The sequence below is a fragment of the Pteropus alecto genome, unplaced genomic scaffold (genome assembly GCF_000325575.1).
Source record: "Pteropus alecto unplaced genomic scaffold, ASM32557v1 scaffold94, whole genome shotgun sequence".
In the NCBI taxonomy this organism is placed as follows: domain Eukaryota; kingdom Metazoa; phylum Chordata; class Mammalia; order Chiroptera; family Pteropodidae; genus Pteropus; species Pteropus alecto.
Genome location: NW_006437736.1, coordinates 14,775,633 through 14,796,990, shown reverse-complemented (window position 1 = coordinate 14,796,990; position 21,358 = coordinate 14,775,633). Strand labels below are relative to the sequence as shown.

At 37.0% G+C, this 21,358-nt stretch overlaps 1 long non-coding RNA gene across 2 annotated transcripts; it reads right to left on the bottom strand.

Moving 5' to 3' along the window:
* Window positions 1-76: 76 nt before the first annotated feature.
* Window positions 77-15,449, bottom strand: LOC102882647. Of its 2 annotated transcripts, none has more exons than XR_439224.3 (4): window positions 14,816-15,449; window positions 11,364-11,442; window positions 836-1,017; window positions 77-639 (listed from the first exon to the last, which is right to left on the bottom strand). It is a non-coding gene; the product is annotated as an uncharacterized LOC102882647 (long non-coding RNA). The 2 variants fall into 2 exon arrangements; XR_439226.3 differs by having other exon boundaries at window positions 896-1,017; window positions 14,816-15,441.
* Between the last annotated feature and the right edge of the window lie 5,909 nt (window positions 15,450-21,358).

The following is a 21,358-nucleotide window of genomic DNA, read 5'->3' as shown; positions in this document are numbered from 1 at the left end:
CTAGTGATGATGAGCATCTTTTCATATGTTTGTTGGCCATTTGTATGTCTTCTTGGGAGAAGTTTCTGTTCAGGTCTTCTGCACATTTTTTGATTGGAACATTTGCTTTTTTATTGTTATTGAGTTGTATGAGTTCTTTGTATGTTTTGGACGTAAGGCCCTTATCGGAGGCGTTGCTTACAAACATATTTTTCCATTCAAATGGTTGTTTCTTTCCCTTGCTGATGACAGGTTCCACTTTAACCTTGTCTGTAAACTCCCTAAATGCCAGCCAAATTGCAAACCTGGGTTCCTTTGTTCATAAAGTTATGCTGCATAAACGTGCCAATCGAGAAATTGGAAAAAATCCACTTGTGTATCATAACTCCAGTTCCTTTCAGTGGTGAGTCACTTATTCCCAAGCCTTGGAAAGTATGAATGGAAAAGGTAATCTTAAATCTCTTCATGTAATGAAACAAGAGTTCAATACCACTGTGCAAACTTTCACAGTACTTTAGTTATAAGTTAACAGCTTGGCCTCTGCTGTTCTCCAAAATGGTCATGCTTTAAAAACTGACTGGTCAACAAGCTCATGCAGTCATTGGTGAAAAATGTTGCTTTTATGTAAACTAAACAGGACAAGTAGTATCTAACTTAAATCTGTTAAAAGAAAAGATTATTATTTTCCATCAGATAAATAAAGCAAAGACATTGTATTGCACTGATCTATTCACAGGAATGGGAGACCAGTTTAATGGGTCATAGGGAAATTTGCTTCAATTTACTCTTTTCTGTTTGTTCATTTTCATTCTAATCAATACTATTTTTCTCTTTTTGCAGATCTTTTACCACTCACCTTTTAACCTGTTTTCTCTCTCCGCTGCCACCGGCCCAGCTTTTGGTATGTGAAACTTACCAAAACTTATGGGAAGTTTCAGAAGAGGGGGTTGTCAGGGCCCAATGCTTCTCGAAGTCATAACTTCCACAAATTTCCACGCCAAGCAAGGCAAAGAAGTTGAAGAGGGGTAAAGAGCTGAGCTGTAAAAGAGAGAGAGAGTCCTTGAACAAGAACATTAGGAAACCCCTTTCCTTCTGGCAGTCTTTCCAGAAGTCTTAAGACCCAGATCCCGGGGAAGGAGAATGGGGTGGGATGGTGGTGGTGGTGGCTGTCCTCAGTAATCCTTTACTAGTTCTCCCCCACCTCGGAGTTCTGCCAACTATGATAAAGAGGACAGGTCAGGGCCTCAGGACATCTGAGAGGAAATCTGGTCAGATTTTCGCAATAGCCTGGCGAAATGCTGTGGGGAAGTCCCTGGCAAGTCACCCCTTCTGCATTTTTTGTTTCTGTTTCTGGTAATGTTCCTCATTTGGAGTAGTTAGGACTCTGGAGAAAAAGCCAAGGAGTGCAGAAGAAGATGTTTCACAGCTACAAAACTCTGACATGTGACCTCCCCAGAACTGTGACCTCCAGGAAGCCTCAAGTTCTCACATCTATCTCACCACAAGTCCTAGGTCTTCACTAGATCCAGGCCTCAACCACCCGCCAAGTCCTGGGGGAGGCAACATGTGATACCGGCCTCGAGTAGAAGAAAGTATGTGCAGGATACTTGGCTTTCTCAAGGCCCAACCGACTACTGCTTCAGCCCACTGCCTGACTCTTTGCTTTTAGTTCTGTTTTCTCATGTTCCATTTCTCTGTTCTTTGCAGCCTTTGAGACAAAAGAGGAAACCTAACGCTTCATAAACAGGAAGACCACGGCGGTTCACTGGCTGCCTTTCACGGGTGGGGTTAGTGGCTTCCTTGCTACACATACCTCGAACACTTAACCCTCCCCTGGCAAGGAGCACAAATTTGAGCTAGTGATGGACTGAAAGTGGCAGAGAGCTTGCCCTAATCCTGTGGTCGTGATTCTTGGACAGAACCCGGGCTTGGGGGAACTGAGCAAAGTCCTCTGCCCAGGCCCATCTCCCAAACTGTCCCTTCCTGGCAGAGCAGGGGAAGGTCAGCTGAGGACTTCACAGCCTGAGAGTCTACCTGGCCTACCAAAGATGAGAACAGGGCTCTGCCTCTTTGTAGATTAATTCTATCTACATCACTCTTTCTTGGACTTTTTTGGAGTGATCTCATTTTAAAGCTGAGGATCTCTATCTACATCACTCTTTCTTGGACTTTTTTGGAGTCCAAGAAAAAAAGCTGAGGATCCGCCCACAATGAGATTTGTCCAGTTGCAGCAGCATTTACATATCGTTAAAACAGGAACTGCAGAAATCAGTATTAGATCACAATTTTTTTCCAGTGAGCTGTTTTAATCTCTGAAACTATTGAGAAGTTTCAGCAGGTGGTGATAACAAAAAGCAGATTAACTGTAAGACAATTTGGCCGGTTTCTTAAGATACAAAATATAGTCATATGATCTGCATAGTCAAAATATAGTCTCTCTCCTTGGCATTTACACAAATGAGTCGAAAACTGAAGTCCACACAAAACTTGTACTATTTATAGTGTTTAGAGCAGCTATATTCCTAAATGCCAAATCTTGGAAGCAACCAAGATACCTGTCAATAGATGAATGGTTAAATACACTGTGGAACTTCCAAACAATGACATTATTCAGGGACTCCTAAGATCTCAAGTTAAAAACAACAACAACAGCAACAACAACAACAACAAAAAAAACAAAGACATAGAAGAACTGTTAATGTATGTTGCTAAGAGAAAGAAGACAATTTGAAAAGGCTACATACTGTAAAATCTAGGAGCGAGAGAAATAAGTAGAGCACCGGATTTTTAGGACAATACAATTCAATTCTCTACGATACTATAACAGTGGATAGATGTCATGTACATTTGTCAAAACAGATAGGATACACAACACAAAGAGTAAACGATCATGTAAACTATGCATTTTAGTTAATAATGTAGCAGGAGTTGTTCTTCAATTTAAACAAATGTACCACACTAATGCAAGATGTTAATAGGGGAAATTGTGTTGGAGGAAGAAGGGAAACAGGAACTCTCTGTATTTTCTGTTTAATTTTCCATAAAACTAAAACTGTCGAAAATAAAGAATGTATATGTGTGTGTATCTTAAAAGATGACATAGTTTAACATAGTGAAACAATAATGACTGATTGGTACTTATGAAAAGTAGACTCTTATCTAAAAAATCAGGGACCAAGAGTCAGGAAGAAACCTGTCTAAAGTTCATATGAGCTGAGGGAAATATTAAGGCTGGCCAAGTCATCATATACATTTAAAAATCTTGTTCTGAGTTACTTTGATATTCACCACTCTCTAAATTTCTTGCAGAACACCCAACAATATTTCATTTAACTTTTCAAAGTCTAAACGATATGGATTACATTTGCGTCATAAGCAGTTAAAAGACTCTTAGCAAAACAACCCAATAAATATTGTTTAGCTTGACTACTTAACTAGGAGCAGAGCTACCTTCTTAAGCACAGTTTTGCCTTAAAACTGTGAGGTAAGCAAACTTTTGTTTTAATTATTTCTCCATATGACTTGGTATTTGTAGTATAATAACAGCAACAAATGTGGTACTATAGGTTACAAAAGGAGCCTGAGTTTTGGAATTAGGGAACAGCTCTTTACTCACCTACAAAGTCAAGAAAATAATACCTGGATAACACAGGTCTTGATGCATCCGATTAAATTACATGTATTTAAGCACCGATAACTTGAACTTTCTGGCTTTAGTATACAAAGGTTTTAAGGACTGAAAAGAAAGGCATTACAGCGCCCTCTGGTAGGATGTTAGTAAATTAACTCAGATAAAGCACATGGGTTTTGGAGCAGTTGCAAAAGAAGTTTCACTCTAGCAGTCACTACTCCATTTCTTTACATACAAATACTTTTTTTTTACTGGCAGACAAACATCCAATGTAAACTCTTGGTGAGCAGCACCAGTGTTCATCTCCCCTCTTGCCATCTCACTCCGGCCCCCAAACACACACAGTCAGTCAGGGGGACGTTGGAATGAAAACCCAGTAGTAAGTGATGGGGGCGGGGGGCGCGGGTCAGGGACTGTGACCTTTACAGCACTGATCCTAGAACTTCAATGTGTCTATGAATCACCTGAAGATATTATTAAATTGCAAATTGGAATTCATTGGGTCTGGGGTGGGACCTGAGGTTCTGCATTTCTAATAATCTCCCATGCTAGGCACATGCTGCTGGTGATGGCAACTTCCAGCAATTTCCAGCCCTGGCATGCAATCAGAAATGATCACTGCCAGGTTAGTAAGAGGGCAGTTTCCCACAGTCCCTAGGAGAGACCATCCCAGAGCAGGAGATGAGGAAGACTATGATCAGGGAAGTTTGCTTGGAGAAAGGAACTGAGTGGCAAACAGCATAAAGTGGGAAAATCTGCCTCCAGGGGCAAGTTTTTGGGTTTTCAGATCCCATTGCCTCTCCCTCAATCCCACCCCAATTATAAAAAACTCAGGCACCAGAGGGATGCAGATCACTTACCTGGAACAGATTTAAGAATCTCTACTTGGACTTATTCAAAGCCCAGTTATTCTTCCTAAAACTCCACTTCTGAGCCTGCCATTGGGAAAAGGAGGGAAAGCAACTGAGTTGCTTTGAATGTGACTTCCCTGATCTGGAAAGGAGCTTTTTTTTTAGTGTAGCTTTGTGATTTATAAAACAGAAGGCATATAAATCTGCCCTTCAAGCACTATTAATCGGACATGCTAAATGGGAATGAGAAATATTGTCCGAGTCCACACAATGTAAAATAGAAGCTGGAGATCTGGCACGAACGATTTGTCTGTGTAATCACCCTGCGTGGGGTGTGGACTGGGGCTTACGGCAAGAGCCTGTGAGCACTTCCCAGTGATGACTACTGATACTGGAGAAGTTGGACTAGAGAATTTCCATTTAAGGGATATTTACTACCTTGCCATCAGATGCTAATTGAAGTTACCTCAATAACTGAAGGACATAAAATGTTCTTAAAACATGAAATGCCTATATGTCTTGTATCATGTCAGAGAAATGCTCTAATGGAGATGGCAGTGTCTCGAAAAGTTTCCTAATAAAATAGAAATGGTTTACAAGATTATGCTGCCTGGGCAAAGCAAGAAGATACTCATGAGCAGGGAGCCTCTTTTCCCCTAGGAATCACTCTGGAACTGTGTGAGGAACTGCTGGGTTCTATTCTCACTTGGACAGTGCCCTATAAATTGCTCTTGACTGACCAAAAAAGAGCTACTTGGTTTGTGGACAGCAGTTCCACAGTGAATGGCCAAACATCTTGTTTGAAAGGCTACCACTTTGCCCAAAGAAGGTAAAAATAGATTAGCCTGGTGAGCTGAATCGAATGCTGTTTTCTAGCAGTGATGGCAGATGTGAATAGTGGTAAAACCCTCTATGTTTGGTTTTACCTGACTCATGGGCAGTTGCCAATGGAGTGGCCATACGGTCAAGAATGAAGGCAATGGAAACCTGATCTAGTAAAAGAATGCCCTTGCCTTATGTATCTCTTCATCTGGCTATTTATCTGTGTCCGTTGTCATATCCTTTAATAAACTGGTAAACATAATTATTTTTCTGAGTTTTGTGAGCCATACTAGCAAATTAACTGAACCCAAGGAGGGGGTCGTTGGAACCTCTGCTCTTCAGCCAGTTGTTCAGAAAGAAGCACAGATGATAATCTAGGTTTGCAACTGTGCTCTGAAGTGTGAGTGTGTGGGTGGGTATGTTGGAGGGGAGGGGCAGTCTTGTGGGACTGAGTCCTTAACCTGTAACAAAAAATTGTTTGATGAGGGAAAAAACCGCCACACATTTGGTGACTAGAGTGTCAGAACTGAAGTTATGTGTGATATAAATACACGAAAGAAGCATCTGGCAGAGAACTGGGTTTTTCCCCACATAGAAAGGAAAGACTGGGTTTTTCCTATACGTCAGAGTATTATGAGCCCAATCAAACAGAATATACTGCACCAATTTGAATAGCTGACTGTCATTTCTTCAGACCAAGGGACACGCTTTACAGCCTATACTGTCCAACAACAGGCAGAGAGATAGCCTTCTCAAAATAAAAGCTTCGACAGAGAATTGCATGGGCAATTGAAACATTGGTTGTCTAAAATGGGGATAGATAAAGCATGAAGGACTAACTCGCAAGCCTTCATGAGTTTGTGCTCACACCCAACATGAAGGAATGTCTTCAATAGAAATTTTTCTCTCTTTTTTCTGATGGGTCTGAGAAAGGGCAGCAGGGAAAGTGCTGGTATTCTTTCTTTCCCACAGCACCTAGTTTTTTTATCTTTAACTGGATGCGGTGATCACAGGACCATGGCTACTGAAACTATAAGGATGCAGGGATAACTCCTAAGTAAGAAAGTGTAACTGTGTTTTTAACCTTTATGTCAGAATTTCTAAAGACCTGATGAGACCTTTCCCCAATCTGGCAATATTGGAATTAACTGGGAATGCAGCCATATTGCCTGGTGGTAAAGATAGCCCACTAGATCTGCATCCATGTACTTTACCTTATCTGAGCAGAAGTAGATTGAAAGGGAGGTCTTTGCTAGACCAGTGTTGCTGCCTGAAATCTAGACCAAAACAGTGGCCAAGCCTAATGTCCCTTCCAAAGTGGAAAAGTTTGGATATAAATGAAGATAAGGAAAAATGGTAGCTATGGGTAAAAGAATGACTAAATAGGTTATGTAATGAGGGAAACTGAATATTACACTAACACCTTAAAAGATGCTCAGAGCAAGAGAGGATACTGTCTCTTAACTCAGTTATATCAGATGCTTGAAATAGTGAATTGAGATAGTGAAACCATATATTGCTACACTGCTCCTGCTTTTGGAATCTGACAAGACCAAATGGAAACCTGTAAACCTGAGTAGTTTCACCATGGGAGACATTTTCATATGATATGATGAACTAGATAGTTACTAATGACTAAATGAGCACGGAACATCTGTGTATTTTTCCTGTATTTTTTCCTATATATCTCCTCCATCCGGCTGTTTCTGCATGATAGCCTTTTGTAACAAATCGATAATGCAGTAAGTAAATGTTTATCTGAGTTCTTTGAGCTAGTCTAGCAAATTAATGAAACATGAAGAGGGATAGCTGTGTTACCATTGGAGCAATCTAAAATCCGGCATTGCCCTGGTAACACTGGGGCGTCCCTGGTTCTTCCCTGCTGACTCAGTAAAGAATTACAGGTCAGTGAGGTTTTAAAAGCAAGATTTATTGATAATACATTTTTAGAAAGAGATGGGCCATGCCAAAGAGTCTTCAGCCCCATGGAATTTGAGAGGTAAAAAGACAAAAGATAGAGTACACTCCAAGGGAGGGGTGGATTTCAGCAAAAAGGTTGTAACTCCACAGAAGTGGGAAGGTCTGTATTACATTAGGTCTGTGACAGGAGGTTACAAAGGTTGTCTTAGATGATTGACATGTGAGGTCATTTTGATTGACATTTGGTTGTTATGTAACTCTGCCTACTGTGCATGCAGTTACCCAGATTCAGTCTGTTATAATTAGGTTCATGAACTTCTGAGCATAGGCATGATATTATAATGATGGTATAGTGAAGATGAGGTGGAAAGGTTAGAGTAGTCCTCACTGCGCAAGTGTTTTTGGCCACATTAAACTAGTTATTTTCTGGCCTTTTTTACTTTTTTTCCCTCAAAATGCAGGAGTGATTTATAACTATAAACTGGGTGTTTCGAGGAGGTCTTTGGGGGGTCTCTGGGTTGAACCTTTGTTCCTTTGTTTCCCCATTGCTCATGTCTGCCCAACTACCTAACAGTTGGAACCTCCAACCTGTAGCCGGTGGGTCAGAAACACAGATGACAACCTGAACTTGTGACTGGCATCTGAAATGGGGGGCAGGAAAGCAATCTTGTAACATTGAGCCCTTAATCTGTGGAATCCAAGGCTATCTCCACATAGATAGTGTCAAGATTGAGCTGAATTGTAGGACATGCAGCTGGTGTTGGAAAATTTCTTGATGGTGTGAGAAACTCTCCACCCCACATTGTAATCGAGGAGCAGAACCCTCAATGAGTTAAGTTAGGAGGGATGGTGCATCCCTCCTGCCTCTGGTGTATCTGGGAGGTAGATAAAGAGAAATTCATTTTAAGAGCAGGTGGAGAGAATTAGTTCATGGAATAGTGTTCATGGGATGATGTCTCCAGGAAGCAGGTCACAGGAGAAAGTAAGAGTTTTAGTGGCCAAGATAATATGTCCACATAACTACCTACATCCATGTCATACTGACAAAAATCAAGTTGTTGACTGCTTGGATCAGGCCTTATATTCTGTAACGGGAACCAAACTTTTGCCACTCTGAAGCTGCCTTTCATTACTGGAGAAAAGTCGTTTGTCTGCCTGTGTGTGTCGAAGCCAAAGAGATAGGTACTGGGTTTGCAGCAAAGAGAGTAAGAGTTTATTTAGAGAGCTGCAAGTCCTGGAGACACAGGCAAGCTATTACTCTCGAAAACCTGGCTTCCAGAGTGTCTCAACAGGATTGATTATATAGGAGAAAACGCCTTAGTCATAGAAACAAAGGGAGTTGGGGTCATGGACACAACTGATTGAACGGATAATTGCTCATCATGTCTAGGTCTAGGATCAGCCATAGTGCTATCCCATCTGGTCCTGTGGTTGGTTCAGCTGTTCCTACTCAATGGGTCTGAGGCTGAAACACACCTAAAGCCAAGATGTTATCCTTAGTTTAACCAAAATTTATTGTCTTCATGATCATAGACCTGAGGCTTTATCCTTAAAAGATTTGACACTGGCCAGAACTTTATTTCGTAAAGCTCAATGATTAAGGGGGTAGGCATACAAAGGTGGAAGGATAAGGGTGGAAAAAGCAAGCGAGTCACAATGCCATTACACTAAGCAAAGTCGTGACAAAGAGAAAAAGCTATCTTAAAGAAATGAAGTTTGTGTGTGGTTATACTTTTTGGAGTATTTTTAAAAGCTCAGAAAGAAACTTTGACACTACATCCCACCCCCATTTCCTGCCCAAGAGATTCAGATAGAATAATCTGCTTCAGAAAGAAGATCTTAGTGTGTTTACCTTAGCCTAATTTGAATTAAGGATGGTAAATAGGAGGGCTTCATGCAGGGATGTGTTTAGCTAGGAACACACACCCCCACCACGTCCCATTGCTTCTGACTCGCCTAGCAAGAATTTTCCTGCTATGTTTGTCCTACTCTTACTTAACTACCTGTAAATCGCCCATTCTCACTTCTAAAATCTAATACCTTTTTCCCCTACTTTTCTCCTTTGTTCAAAATGTCATATATACCCAGCGTTGCCTCACTGTCTTTGGAATTTTCATTGTTATATAAATTTCCTCTGTGCATGTATTTAAATTTTTATTTTCTCCTGTTAATCTGTCTTTTAATTTGATTATTAGCTAAGGTAGAAGAATTTAGAAAGTGGGAAGAAAAGTATTTTTTTAGCCCCCATGCCAGTGATAAAGTTTAGTGCTTTTTGTATAAAACTGAAAGAAAGAACCCCTCCAGGTAAAAATCTGTAATAATGTAGAATAATGCCTTACCTCAACTACTTCATAAATTACTTAAATAATAAAACTGTTTTCAATGACTTTTTTTGAATGAATAAAGGATGACATATATACTTTGTACCTGTAATTTGTTTTATTTGTACAGTGATTGTCTAAATATTGAGCCTACTTTGGTGTGAGCCTACCACCAGCCAAAAGCTCTCTTAAACCCATTACACAAATTTCCCATCTCCATAAAGCACCATTATTTCCAGATTTCACTGATTAAGAAACAGGTTTGACAGATTATAAATCCTGTCCAAGGCAACAACATAAGAAAAATGGAAAGGTAGGACTTGAATCTGTGCAATCCGTGATCCTAAAGTTTTTACAAACTGACAGTTAGAGGCCCCAATATGTTAAAACTATTAAGCTAAAGCTAGGATTCAAGTGCAAGTTTCTAAGTCTGGCTCCAAAGCTTTGCACTGGGCTGGCTTAGTACACACAGGTTAAAGTATAAATATGAATTTGTCCTGGAACATCAACAACAACAAAAGGACTACATGATTAGAATAAAATATAAAAATAAGTAAATACAATTTTACCTATCAGCAAATATAAGAAAATAAGAAAGGAAATACTTGGGGGTGTTAAGGGTAGATGAGAAATGGCACTTTTCTACATAATTGGCATGAAATTTAATTGACACAACCTTTCTAGAAAGCAACTGGCAAGATGTCAAGAGTCTTAAAGGTTTTCAGACCTTCAAGCTCAAAGACAAACAATGTGGATAAGTATCCATTTCTCCTTATTTGTTTTACAGATACTGTATGGACTATATTATTTATGTGGTTTAAAAAAATAACATCATTAAACATACATTCTGAAGTATTAAGGATTATATTACTCTGGATTCTGGAATGCTCTATGGGAGTGTTAGCAGTGTTAATGCTAATTATAAATATATTCTGGTTTTCTTCTTTCCGGGAACATAATAAGATTATACTTTTCTGCCTCCCTGAGCTCAGGCATGGCCATATGACTTGTTTTAGTCGATGAATGTGTATAATACATATTATTATTGGGAGTTTTAAACTAAAGTGTAATTTGCCACATACTTCCCCTCTCCCCCTTATTATCGTAGATGGCAGCATTCCCAGTGGTACCTTCTCTGTACCTCTGGTTCCTGAAGGGAGGTAAATGCAAAGCAGAATCACTAGTTAACTCTTAATTGACTTGAAGCATGAGAAAAAATATCTAGGAATTTGGAAGTTATTAATTGCTGCTAGATTTCACAATTGAAAGGTTTATATTGCTCATTTATCAAAGAGTTAAACCAAGACAACACAAACTATTTTTCAAGTGCAAAAACATCTAATGTGGTTTCAAGATCTATGAGGAAATTTTACCCGTGTTTATATTGAGGGCATAACGAGTATGACTTACAATATGTGAAAAGAGTTAAACCAAGACAACACGAACTATTTTTCAAGTGCAAAAACATCTAATGTGGTTTCAAGATCTATGAGGAAATTTTACCCGTGTTTATATTGAGGGCATAATGAGTATGACTTACAATATGTGAAAATGTCTAAATTTAATATGACTTTTAAAGACTGAGAAACCAGAGTCACAGCATAGTTTAAACTGTTCTGACTGATAACGGATGTTTTTAGGTCAGTGTTGAAGATTATTCTGATTATAAAAGTAGATAATATTTAATTTTGCAAATTCCATTGTGTTTAATTAGTGAATATCAAAACATAATTGTGAATATAGTATATGTGCCAATCACAGTTTTAGGCTATAGTGAATATATAGTAGAATGAACTAATTCCTATTCTTAACAATCTAATGGGACATATAGATACGTACCCTCTAAGATGGTCTGGAGTCATGCCAGCCTCCTGGAATTCTGGTATTCACATCATCACGTAATCTTTTCCCTTTGACACTAGACAAAAAAGATGTGTGTCAGTATTTAGATTAAAAGAGATTGCGTCTTCTCTCTCTCTCTCTCTCTTCCTCCTCTCTCTTTCTCTCTCCCTTTTTGTTTCCTAGGGCTGCTGTAAAAAATTACCACAAACTGGGTGACTTAAAACAACAGAAATTAATTTTTTCACAGTTCCGGAGGCTAAAATTCTGAAATCAAGCTGTGAGGAAGATCACACTCTATTAGGAGAATCTGTTCCATGACTCTCTTAGCTTCTGGTGTCGTTGGGAATCTTTGGCATTCCTCAGTCTGTATCTGCATAATTCTAAACTCTGCTTCCGTCATCAGAAGGCATTCTTCCTACTGTTATTGAGTGTGTCCAAATTTCTCTCTTTTTATAAGGACACCCAGTCATTTTCAATTAAGGGCCCACCTACTCCCATATGACCTCACTTTAATTAATTATACCTACAAGGGCCCCATGCCTGAATGAGATCATATTCTGAGGTACTGAGGTTAAGATTTCAACATATTTTCTTTGGGGACACTATTCAACCCATAACACTCTAAAAGCCTTTACCCTAGGGGAGGTAAGCTGCCATGTTGTGAATAGCCATATGGAGTGTCTCACTAGAAGGGAATTGTTGTGTCTAGCCATCTGAGGCCTGCCAACTTCCTTTGCATGAACTTGGCAGTGGATCCTCTTCTAGTCAACCTTGAGATCACTGACCCTGGTCAACCTTGATTGCAGACTGTAAAAAGCCCCAAATCAGAGGCACCCAACTACTCTGTGCTTAAATTCCTGAGCTATGGGAACTGAGATAATAAGTGTTTGTTTTGTTTTTTTATTCTGTGGCTGAGGTCATTTTGTAAGGAGCTTGATAATTAATAACATCTTTTAGTATGGAGCACAATGTGTTGCCATAACAAATATCGAAAATGTGAGAGTAGTTTTGGAACAGAGAATAAGCAGAGACTGGAAGGATTTTGAGAAGTATGTTACAGAATGCCCAAATTCCTTTGAAACAAATTTTTAGTAGAAATCTGGACTTTGTGGGTGATTTAGTGAGGGCTTAAAATCAAGTAAAGAACCTGTTATTGGAAACTGGAGGAAAGATCTTTGTTAAACACTATCAGAAAATTTAGCAATTCTGTTATCTGCAGTTATGTGGAAAGCAGAAAATCTCCCTAATTAAATAGGCTGATCTAGCTAGGGGATTTCTAAGCAAAGTGTTGACAGTATGGCCTGGTTTTTTCTTTATGTTTTGAAATGTGAAGGAGAGAAAACTTGAGGAAAGAATGTTTTAAATCAAATGGAACCAAGACTTCATTAATTTTAAAATGCCTAGGCTCTCCAGATGGCAAATGATGATAACGTTAATAAATGGTTTGTGCCCATATGCCAAACCAAGGATAATTCCAGGAATACTGTGGTCTAAAGATAAAGCCTAGGGTATTACTGTAAACTTATTTTTAGATTTCAGAAAAATTAAAATTGATGTCTAGCGTAGTATAGTCACACTAAATAAAGTCCCTTCAAAGTTTTAAAGCTATAGTTTGGTTTTTCTCAACCAAACAACAGGACTTCTAGGATGCTTAAGAGTATCTCAGTGGGGATCTGTTAGAAAAACGGGTCTGTTAGAAAAACGCTTATTGTGAAGAGATTTATGTGTTTTGACCTTTTTCTGTTTGTTCTGATGAATTGTGCATGTCCTGATGGAAGTTACAGGAGGTGGAGACTGATTGAATACATCAGAAAAGTCTTTTCTGAAAATCAGCTGACATTAAGGAGTTCTGCATAGGTGTTTAGAGGCAGATGATAGATTTTTCTCCTTATCAGTTGTTTGAAAATGTTATCATATTTATATAATATCTCCTTTCATATTTTACACAAATTCTACTTGCATTCTTCTTAATGTGTGCATATATAGTTTACTTCTTTCTTAAAATCCTTCAACAATATCATATTACGCCTAGTAAAAAGATTGAAAATTCCTGGCTTGTCTATATTACTATAACTTTCCCTTCCAAAACTATGTTTGAATAAATGACTAGCTTGGAAAGCTGTTCTCATACACAATAAGTAATGTCCAGAAGTAACTTACAAGGGACTTATGCATAGATGCTCTCCTTACACTGTTTTACTGTCATTCCCACCAAAATTAGGGTGAAAAAGATCCAAAAGCAGTTGAAGAATTTGTATTAGAATAAATGTTTCAGGAGAAATAGATCATTTTATATAAATACTTCATGCTTCGAGAAATTATGGACAACTTAGACTGAGAAAGAACTATAACAAAGGAAATTAAAAGAATAAAACATAGTAGGAGATGAAAAATGCTGGTAGCACTCAGCACAGAAAAGGAAGGTGAAAACCACTTCTGATATTCTTATCAGAAAGAAAGGAATGTTGTCTGATATTCTTAAGAAAGAAAACTGTTTTAGAAATATCACAATGTAAAATGGACTCTGCTAAGCAAGTCAAAGCAATTAAAATGGCGATTGTTAAGAAAGAAAGAATGAGAACTTACATGCACAAAAGTCATATTACTGAAGACTAGATAGTAAATAGTAAAAAGTTAAGCATTAATAGAAGAAAAGGTACTAAAAGAAGAGGACAACTAAATATGACCATTAAAAACAAAAGTAAAGCACATCCTGGTGAAGTTTGTTAGTTTCCAGTAGAAAATAAAAGTATATTGTTTACAATGGAGAATATAAATCCTATCTTAGACTTTGTCACAGTCACACCAATTGCTGAAAATAAAAGAATAATGTCTACACAGTCTGAGGAAAACAATGAGTAAGCCGAGTTCTTACACCCATGGTCATGCAAATGTATTATCAAAATTTAACGGTAGGAGCTATTAGATACATCGTATCCCTTTCTGAAAATAAATTACTTGAAGAAATCCAGCCAACTAATGGATAGTTGAAACTAAGAATCTCAAGAAAAGTGAAGACATTGTATAAAATGAATGGAGCTATAACTTTATCACTAGAACTAATGATTGTATTTAACACTGAAATTTAAACTAAGTAGTGTATAACTAATATCACACCATGTATGAAGAAGTATCGAACTAAGGCTAAATCACAATTTAAATTAATATTACCTTAAGAAAGAAAACTATTTTAGAAATATCACAAAGTAAAATTGACAAAGGTACAAATTTCATATATTTTTGATCAGCAGACAAATACAAAATTAAGAACATTAATTTAAATTATAAAAGTTACACAACAACATCGGCATCATAGTGTCATAAGATGTCCTTTATTTTTTCTCCTCTATAACATCTAAAATTTGGCATCCATCCATAAACAAAGATATCTCTATGGGTGCTGTGGTATCTACCACCACACCAGGGGACTCGGGAAGAGTCTCACTCACCTGTCCATCAGGTATAGGTAGGCAGACCCCAGTATGACTGTGGAACTGGCTGGAGCTTATGAACCACTTCCAAACCCTTCTGGCTATGGTATCTGAAAAACACTGACTTGGGCATTTACCCATGGACAAGAGAATTTTCATAGAACTTCCTGTTTCTAGAGAAGTTTCAGCATTCCATAGGACAAAAAAAAAAAAAGTTAATAAGTTTGAATGCATTGGACTGGGTGAGAGGAACTTTGTGAGCATCAACTCTCCCCCAAGGTGGAAAACAGAGATCAGTGAGTACTTAACTTCTCCAGCTGTATGAGATGCTGCTAAAGAAAGCCTCTCTCCTGAAGCTCCTGTTGTATTCAAGCAAGAGTTCTATGACTCAGGGGAAGGATGCGATTGGGAAAGAGACAGAGAAGGATATCGAAGGGTACTAAAGGGACACAGAACCTGCTGATTGCATTCCAGATTCCAGCAGAAGGCATGCCCAAATGCTGCTGGGAAAGCTTCTCCTGAGGATCCTCCCAACTGACCTCTGACCTGTGGGTACCCCCCAGTATCCCAACTGCCAAACTTCCCCCACTCTGCAGCTGGCACCTAATGTGTACCCCTGAGGGTAGTGACACAAGCAAGCTTGGCTAGACAGGGAGAATGTGCAAAAAAAAAAAAAAAAAGCCAAGGTCTGAAAGCAAGGGAGAAACCACAATTTTGAGCAATAGCACCATGTTCAAGAAACAAAAAAAAAGAGGTTATCAACAGTTTGCCTGGTGTGTTGTAAGAAAAGGCATCCAATTCTGCCAAAAGAGAGAGCAAGAAGTGTGGAGCAGATGTATCCATACAAGGCTGGAAACAGCTTCAGAACATAATCAAAACAAACAAAAACTATGTCTTACCTGAAGGCAACTGGTAAAGACTGAAGGAGGTGACTGTTACTTCAAATGTGAAGATAGTAACACAAAACTCCAAGGAAGACTATTCAAGGAAAAATGATATCAGCAAAAGATCATAGTAATCCTCTACTAGCCAAACCCAAAGACACAGAGATGTGTGATGTACCAGATAAAAAATTCAAAATAGTTGTTTTGAGGAAACTCAATGAGCTACAAGAAAACACAGAAGGACAATTCAGCAAAGTCAGGAAAACAATATATGAATGAAATGAGAAATTTAACAAAAAAATAGAAATTACACAAAAAAGAGAGAAATCCTGGCGCTAAAGAATTCCATAAATAAACAAAGAATGCAATAGCATCAACATCAAAATAGACAAACAGAAGTCGAGAGCAGTGAGTCACATGAAAGGAACTTTAAAATACACTAGTCTTAGAAGAAAACAACAACAAAAAAAAATGAAAAGAAGCAAAGAAGCCTATGCGATCTATGGGAAACCATCAAAAGAAGCAATCTCAAAATCATTAGAGTTCCAGAAGGAGAAGAGTGGGAGAAGAGGGCAGAAAGCTTATGTAAAGAAATACAGTAGTCCCCCCTCATCTACAATTTCACTTTCCAGTTTCAGTCACCCACGATTAACCACATTCTGAAAATAGAATGAAAAATTTTAGTAATAAACAATATATGTTTTAAATTACATACTGTTCTGAGTAACTTGATGAAATCTTGTGTCGTCCCTCTTTGTCATGCCCAGGATGTGAATCATCCCCTTGTCCAGCATACTCATACTGTATACATTACCCACCTGCTAGTCACTTATAGCCTTCTCAGTTATCAGATCGGTTATGAAAGAGAGAGAGACAGACACAGAGACAGAGATAGAGACAGAGACACAGAGAGCTCATTCACATAACTTTTATTATAGTATATTATTATAATTGTTCTATTTTATTATTATTTATTATTGTTAATATCTTACTCTGCCTAATTTATAAATTAAACTTGATCATTGTTATATAAGTATAGGAAAAAAGTAGTATATATAAGGTTCAGTACTATCTGTGTTTTCAGTCATCCCCTGGGAGGTCTTGGAACATACCTCTCTCAGATAAAAGGTGGGAGTGGACTACTGTAATGGCTGAGAACTTCCCAAACCTGAGGATAAATTTGGACATCCTGGTTCATGAAGATAATAAATCGCTCCTAGTTAAATTCAAAATGATCTTCTCTAAAACACATTATAATAGAACTGCCAAAATCAAAAATGCAGAGAATCCTAAAAGCAGTAAGAGGCAAACAGAAAATATTCTAACCTACATGGGACCCCCATTTAGTGATCAGCAGATTTTTCAATGGACACCTAACAGCCTGAGAGAGAGGGAAATGAAAGAAAAAAGTGCTGAAAGAAAAATAAATGCCAACCAAGAATAATCTACATGACAAAATTATTCTTCATAAATGGAAAAATAAAGACTTTCTCACACATAAAATAATATTGAATGTCAATTCTAATTGAAAAATAAAATTTTTTTTAAAAAGGAAAAATAAAATTTTTTTTTAAAAAGGAAAAATAAAACTTCAAACAAAATCTAGGGGAATTAGTCAAAACTAGACCTGCCTCACAAGAAATACTGGAAGGAGTTTTTTAAAGCTGAAATGAAAAGATGCTACTTAGTCACAAGAAAACATACTAAAGTATACAACACACTGGTAAAGGAAATATGTAATCGGATTCAGAAAACACTAATTCTGTAATATGATGGTGTGTTAACCATTTAACTATATTATAAAAGTTAAAGGAAAAGAGTATTAAAATTAATTATAGCTACAATCATTACTTAACAAATACAAAATATAAAAGGTAAATTGTGAAATTAAAAACATAAAAGTGGGGTGTAAAGGGTTGAGTTTTTGTACATAATCTAAGTTAAGTTACTGTTGGCATAAAATGGACTATTTTATCTATAAAATGTTTTATGTAAGCCTCATGATAACTACAAAGTGAAAAACCCCAGTAGATTCACAAAAAATAAAGAGTAGCAAATTAGAGCATACCACCATAGAAAATCGCCAATTCATAAAGGTAGGCAGAAAAAGAGGAATAAAAGGATCAACGGAACTACAAAACAGCCAGCAAGCAGTTAATAAAATGGCATTAGTAAGTTCTTACATATGAGTACTTACTCTATATGTAAATTAATTGAATTATTTAATCAAAAGGCACAGAGTGGCTGAATGGATTTTTTAAAAAAATAACAGACCCACTGTATGCTGCCTATAAGACACTAACTTTTGCTTTAAGGACCCACATAGACTCAGATCAAAAGGATAGAAAAAAAAAACATGCAATTAAAATAGAAACCAAAAGAAAGCAGAGGTATCTATACTAATATAAGACAAGATAGACTTTAAACCAAAAACAATAATGAGACAAAAAGGGTCATTATACAGCCATGCACCACTGAACAACAAGAGTTGTGTCCTTAGACAATTTCATCATTATGTAAACATTACAGAATGCACTTAAACAAACTTAGATAGTATAGCCTACTACACACATAGGCTATATGATATATCCTGCTGCTCTTAGGCTACAAATTTGCACAGCATGTTACTAAACTGAATACTATAGGCAATTGTAACACAATGGCAAGTGTTTGTCTATCTAAACTTATCTAAACATAGAAAAGATACAGTAAAAATATAGTATAGAAGATGTGTGTGTGTGTGTGTGTGTGTGCATTGCAGGGATGGGGAGAGCTGTAGAGGTAGATACCATTGAAGGGAGAGTAGACATCAGGAGGAAGGAAGGGAGAGAGGGAAGAAAGAGAAGGAGAGAGAGAGCATGAGATAGAAAGAGACCCAGAGAGATAAACCTTGAGATGAGAAATAATAAAAGGAAGAGAGAGAGGAGAGAGAGGAGACAAAGAGCAAAAAGGGAGTTGGTAAAGAGAAGAAAAGAACTGAGAAGGAAGAGATACTGAAGGAAGTGAATTTGTACACAAGAGAGTATGTACATGTACATGTGGGTTCAGGGGCAGGTGTGGCTATGGGCTGGCAGTGGGGTTGGCTTCTGAGCTTTCCTCCTTCCTAGCCCTTTTCCCTCACTCCCTAGACCAAATTTGTGTCCCAGTTACAAGTGGGTACAGGGTGAGAAAACAGCATGCTGAGGCTCCTCATCTATTTAAACTACCCACACATAGCAGTAAATTCAACATCTTAGTTGGATCCAGTGTTTTTTTCAAAATTGTAAACAAATCTTTTGTTTATAATTTTTTATGATACTTTCAGACCGCCATCATATATGTAGTTTGTCATTGACCAAAATGTTGTTTTGTTATGCGGTGCATGACTATAATGATAAAGGGATCAACTCAACAAGAAAATATAATAATTGTAAATATATACACACCCCAGTACAGGAGCACCTATATATATTAAGCAAATACTAACAGATCTAAAGAGAAAAATAGATAATAATGGCATGGAGAATTCAATATCCCACTTTCAGCAATAGATAGAAAGAAATCATCAAGGAAATATTGGATTTGAACTATACTTTAAATCAAATGAACCTAAGAGACACTTATAGAGCATTCCATCCAATAGGACCAGAATACACATTCTTTTCAAGTGCACATGAAATATTCTCCAGGCTACTATGTATTATAGGACACAAAACAGGCCTTAGCAAATTTAAGAGACTGAAATAATACAAGTATCTTTTATAATCACAATGATATGAAAAGAAATCAACAAGAGGAAAGCTGAAAAATTACAAAAATGTAGAATGAAACAACACGCTCTTAAACAACCAATGGGTCAAAGAAAAAAATCAAAAGGTAAATTAAAAAATATTTCAAAACAAATGAAAATGGAAACATAACACACAAAAATCAATGGGATGCCATAAAAGCAGTTCTTAGAGGGAAGTTTATAGTGGTAAATACATATATTAAGCAGAAAACAAAATAAAAAACAAGGAAGGAAATAATAAAGATCAGAGTGAAAATAATTGAAATAGAGACCAGAAAAACAATAGAAAAAAATCAAGGAAACTTAGAGCTTTTTTTTGAAAAGATAAACAAAATAGACAAACCTTTAGCTAGACCAACAACGACAACAAAAGAAAACAAATAAAATAAGGAGGAGACAACACAGACACTACAGAAATATAAGAATCATGAGATATTACTATAATATGCTAGCAAATTGAATAACCTATAAAAATGTTTAAATTTCTAGAAACATGCAACCTATAAGTCAGTTATAATACCCAATCACACATACAACATCATATTTTGTAGCCAGATGAAACCATTAGCTTGGCTTGAAGGTGAAAAATTTTTAGGAGATGTTATGGACTGTATTGTGCTTCTGCCACCTTCCAGAAAATGTACATATATTCAAAGTCTAGTCTCAGTACTTCAAAATATGACTATATTTGAACATAGACTCTTTAAAGAGTGGAAATGAGGCCATTAGGGTAAGCCCTAATCCAATATGACTGATGTCCTTATAAATCGAGATTAGGATAAAATATAGAGAGAGAAGATCATATGAAGATACAGAGAGAAGACAACCATTTACAACCCAAAGAGAGAATCCTCAGAAGATGTTAACCCTGCTGACATCTTGATCTTGAACTTCTAGCCACCAGAACTATGAGAAAATAAGTCTCTGTTGTTTAAGCCACTCAGTCTGTGGTACTTTATTGCAGCACTAGCAGATTAATACAAGAGGTGTTCCATATCGACTTCCCTGTGCAAATGTGAAGCATGGGTTAAGTACAATAAGTACATCATACATTCATTTTTTTAATATATATTCACGTAATTTATTCTCAGACACTACAAAAACAGTCCTGGTTCAAGGAAAAATTTCCATTTAATAGCAAAAACAGATAAATTGATATTATGACATTGAAAATAAATTATATATATGTTTTGTTTGCAAAATCTGCAGAACCCAGAGGAAGAAGGGATAAAATGTATCTGTCTTTATAGAACATTGAAGTACTGAGACTTACACAAAACAAAACAAAAAATGATGCTGAAGCAGTACAGCTGAATGCCAATGAGTGAGAAAGTGAAGCCATAGCCAAATGATGAGTTCTTCAGTGGTTAGAATTGATTTATTTTACTTGTCTGAAACCACAACAACCCTCTTATATTTTAAATATTATTTAAATAATATTTTTAAAATATCTACATTCTTAATTGTTTAAATTTAGAAAGAATTATTTTATTTATAATTTCATATGTGAATATTCTAGTTAATGATGCCACAGGTTTGTGTGTTAATTCTAAATGAGATAGGTAAGTGGAGTGAAGCTGCTGCACACTCATTCATCCTTAAAAGCTTTTAGTCCATGGCCTGTCTCCATCATCCCACTGCATTCCACCAACAATTGATCATTTTCAGAAGATATTTCATTGAAAACACTGTCCTTCCTTTTTTAATATTTCCAGATATTGTACCCTCCCTTCTCTTATTTGTCATTACTGAACACTAGTTTCTCTCCAGTTATATAACTTTACTTTTGTATTTTTTTCTTTTTTCTATTGTGGTAAAAACACATAACATGGTATTTATCTTTTTAACAATTTTTAAGTGTGCAGTTCAATATGGTAAACTATACTCACATCTTTGTAAAACACATCT